Source organism: Stomoxys calcitrans, chromosome 3 (genome assembly GCF_963082655.1).
Source record: "Stomoxys calcitrans chromosome 3, idStoCalc2.1, whole genome shotgun sequence".
NCBI lineage: Eukaryota > Metazoa > Arthropoda > Insecta > Diptera > Muscidae > Stomoxys > Stomoxys calcitrans.
Window position 1 is genome coordinate 112380992 of NC_081554.1, and position 4581 is coordinate 112385572.

The following is a 4581-nucleotide window of genomic DNA, read 5'->3' on the forward strand; positions in this document are numbered from 1 at the left end:
ATTATATTATATGTTGGAGACCTGTGTAAAATGTCAGCCAATTCGAATAAGAATTGCGCCCTTTGGGTATCGGGCTATCGACCGATTCAGACCATAATAAACACGTATGTTGATAGTCATGAGAGGATCCGTTGTACAAAATTTCAGGCAAATCGGATAATAATTGCGACCTACAGAGGCTCAAGAGGTCAAGATCCAAGATCGTTTTATATGGTTCATAACCTGATATAGCTTATCAGGTTATGAACCGAATTGAATCATACTTAGCACAGTTGTTGGATATCATAACAAAACACGTCGTGCCAAATTTCAATCCAATCGGATAAGAATTGCGCTCTCTACAGGCTCAAGAAGTCAAGACCCAAGACCGGTTTATATGGCAGCTATACCAGGTTATGGACCGATTTGAACCATACTTAACACAGTAGTTAGAAGTGATACGAAAACACTATGTGCAAAATTTCAGTCAAATTGGATGAGAATTGCGCCCTCTAGAGGCTCAAGAAGTCAAGACCCAAGATCAGTTTATATGGCAGCTATATCAAAACATTAACCGATATGGCCCATTTGCAATACCAACCGACCTATACTAATAAAAAGTATTTGTGCAAAATTTCAAGCGGCTAGCTTTACTCCTTCGGAAGTTAGCGTGCTTTCGACAGACAGACGGACGGACGGACGGACGGACAGACGGACGGACATGGCTAGATCGACATAAAATTTCACGACGATCAAGAATATATATACTTTATGGGGTATCAGACGAATATTTCGAGTAGTTACAATCAGAATGACGAAATTACTATACCCCCCATCTTATGGTGGAGGGTATAAAAAACTGAACTTTCATACTAAACAAAGTTGACGCTTTTTACAAAAGAAATTTGCTTGTCCTTTATATGAAACGAATTATTTTATTGCGTGCAAATATATGTATGGTCTGATTTGCACAAAGCATCGAATTCCTTACAATATTTAGTCAAAATTTGGTAATTTTGTAACCAATCCTCATGAAATTTGGCACGAAAGTTTCCCTTATAACTCTTGAGATGATAATAGAAATCGGTTTAGATTTACATACAGCTCTCATTACTCTCATAGCCAGGGGACGAGGATACGGAGAGCCCGAGCGCCCCCAATTTATATTTCTTAAGATAAAGTTTCAATGAAATTTTTCTAAAGACAACATTTTAATAACATTTTTTCTAAAGATAAAATTTTAATGAAAAATTCTCTAAAGAAAATATCAGTGAAAACTCTCTAAATATTAAATTTGGATAAGGCCAAACGCGAAATAATTTTTTTTTTTAAATTTTAATCAAATTGTTTTTCAATACAAAATTTCAATAAAAATTTTTAAAGATAAAAACTTAAGCAAAAATTGGTTTTAAAAACCAAAAAACTAAGTTTCAACGAAATTTTTCTCAAAACTATATTTTAATTAACTTATTTAAATTAGTTATGACAGAATATTTGTCCCACTAGTCCAATGTAGAATAGCGTTCCAAGAGCTTTGATCTTCTGCGCTCTTCCTAAAATTCCGAATTGCGTGTACCATTGTGATCGCCTTCAAAAGACTTCATTGGTAGGACTTCTTCATCCATTCTGATAACATGACCTAGCCAACGCAACCGTTGAATTTTGATGCGTTTAACTATGCTCTCGCCTTCGCCAATATTCTCAATTAAAGCAAACTGGTCAATATATCTTACAAAGGATTTTTCTTTCAAACACTCCAAGTACTGCCTTATCTGCTTTCGCGAGTACCCATGCTTCGGAGCCATACAACAGCACGCATAGTATTACTGTCATCTATAGAGTTATATTCGTCTGTCGAGAGGTGGCTTTGCTCCTCAGCTGCTCAGACAGGGTTGAATTACCTTTGAAGTATAGAGCTGTCGAAGGCGGCTTTGTAGTCCTTCTCGGGTCTTTTCCAAGATTTGGCGCAGTGTAAATATCTGGTCTATGGAATTTACCAGGTCTAAAGCCAAACTAATAGGGCCCAATTGTTTCGTTGACTTTAGACTTTAATCTTTCACACATTATGTTCAATAGTATTGGGTAATCGGTGGGGATGAGATTTATTTCTCTGTAGATGGTACAAACCGTCTTGTCCTCTTTCTTGTGTACGGAACATAGTATTCTGAGGTTCCAATTATCTTCTAGCCAAATTGCGATGACAAGCTGATACTTACGCCTTATCAGCGTGTCGCTTCCAGTCTCCCGATACAGCTGCTTCGCCTGGCTCGGTGCTACTAATCGCATTCTTTTTGGCACTTCTGGTCAGGTTCCTTGGGCGATCCTTTTGTTATTCAAGTACGGATGTGGCGACTCTTTCCATGAAGTGGGCAATGGTTTGCCATTGCGCTGCTATACTATCGGGACAAGAAGTGCTTTCTTCAAGCAATTGGATCATCCGAGTGGAGTATGCCGTTGCCACCAATTGTGTTTGCAGGTTACGTTTCCGTATATCCAGCTTCCGTGCAGTGTCAGAGCGTACGTTTCTCGTCACACTAAGCCATGTGCGAACCTTTGCTGCAATAAGGTAATGATCGAAACGCTGGTTGAATGCCTTCCATCTATCACAATATGATCTATTTGACACATGTGGCCGTGTGAATCCTTCGATGTTGGAATCTATTGCTGCTAATTACCACGTTCTTTGCCTCGGAAAAGTCTAGCACGCTTAAAAAAGAGTAAACCACAATTGAATGAAAATTTAACTAAATGGGAATAAAATTGACTATGATTTGGCGCTTAAGATTTTTTTGTCCCGTTTCCTTATTTTAGGTATATGCGAGTGTAATAAAATCAAGATGAAATTTTCTGTAAGTTGGGATATCTGAACTCAATTTCAGCATATTTTGAACATAATTGTAAGGACAATTAAGTTAAATTTTACTTGTTTTATTTAGTTGAAATAATAGTTCCCAGGAATTCTTTACCCAAAGCTAAAATTGGGTTGCCCAAAAAGTAATTGCGGATTTTTCATATAGTCGGCATTGACAAATTTTTTCACAGCTTGTGACTCCGTAATTGCATTCTTCTTCTTCTGTCAGTTATCAGCTGTTACTTTTAGCTTTTTGTGTAAAAAAAGTATATTTGATTAAAGTTCATTCTAAGTTTTATTAAAAATGCATTTACTTTCTTTTAAAAAATCCGCAATTACTTTTTGGGCAACCCAATACATTGTATAACAAATTATAGTTTATTTTATCATTTTATTGGAATTTAACATTTGTACATTTATGTAATTTACACTTAATCAAAATGTAAAAAATTTAAACAATGGTCATTCATTTACAATTTAAGTCGAACAAAAAGTTCAAATTTCATCTCTGTATAACAGTTGCATATCACTTCCAAGTTGCGTTTATAAATAAATTAATTAAAAATTGAAATGACGCTTCCTGTTTTTCGTTGCATTCAATTCGACAGAAACCTTGAAGAAATTTGGATGTTTTTATAAAAGGGGTTATGAAAAATATATGCTCCGTCCAATCTGAAAATTAAATGCTATTTGTTAGTAAAATAATTACAGAAGTTAATGAAAATGTCATAAAAGTGCATTTACATATTCTTAGGTTCATGTATATCATATTTCATTCCCCACTAAATAAAAAGCTGTATACTAAACTTGTTTTTAGAACGTGGTATGGTATTAAGCTTCAGTAAAAATTTACTATATTTTTTTTCCCATACAAAAATTTTTTTTTTGGTATAACAAAGATTACAATTTAGGATGTAATTTTCCCTTCCGCATGTATTTTTAAACGAGAATTTAAGATTTTTAAACTGGATAAAGAAAAAATTTTCGGAAATTTCCATACCCATTTTAAGTATATGACTTATTTGCAATTTCTTTGAAAATAAGATATGTTGCCACAGTCTAGCAAAATTTCATAACAAAAGAGAAAACTGAATTGTGTTGTTTATGGTTGACCTCAGATTTTTATTTTCGTATATTAGTTCATCTATAGGTCCGAGATTAAAAGGCAAAACAATGATTTTAATTTATATTTTTATTAGCATTTCTTCTCGATATTTCGATTGACATCGTCAATACGGAAACAAATAAAATCAAAACAAGTAAAAGCGTGCTAAGTTCGGCCGGACGGAATCTTATATACTCTCCACCATGGATCGCATTTGTCGAGTTCTTTTCCCGGCATCTCTTCTCAGGCAAAACATGATATAAGGATATTTTAAGGATATCAGGATATTTGCTCTGCTATTAGAGCGATATCAAGATATGGTCCAGTTTGGACCACAATTAAATTATATGTTGGAGACCTGTGTAAAATGTCAGCCAATTCGAATAAGAATTGCGACCTTTGGGGGCTCAAGAAGTAAAATAGAGAGATCGTTTTATATGAGAGCTGCATGGGGCTATAGACCGATTCAGATCATAACAAACATGTATATTGATGGTCATGAGAGAAACCGTCGTACAAAATTTCAGGCAAATCGGATAAAAATTGCGACCTGTAGAGGCTCAAGAAGTCAAGATCCCAGATCGGTTTATATGACAGCTATATCAGGTTATGAACCGATTTGAACCATACATGGCACAGTTGTTGG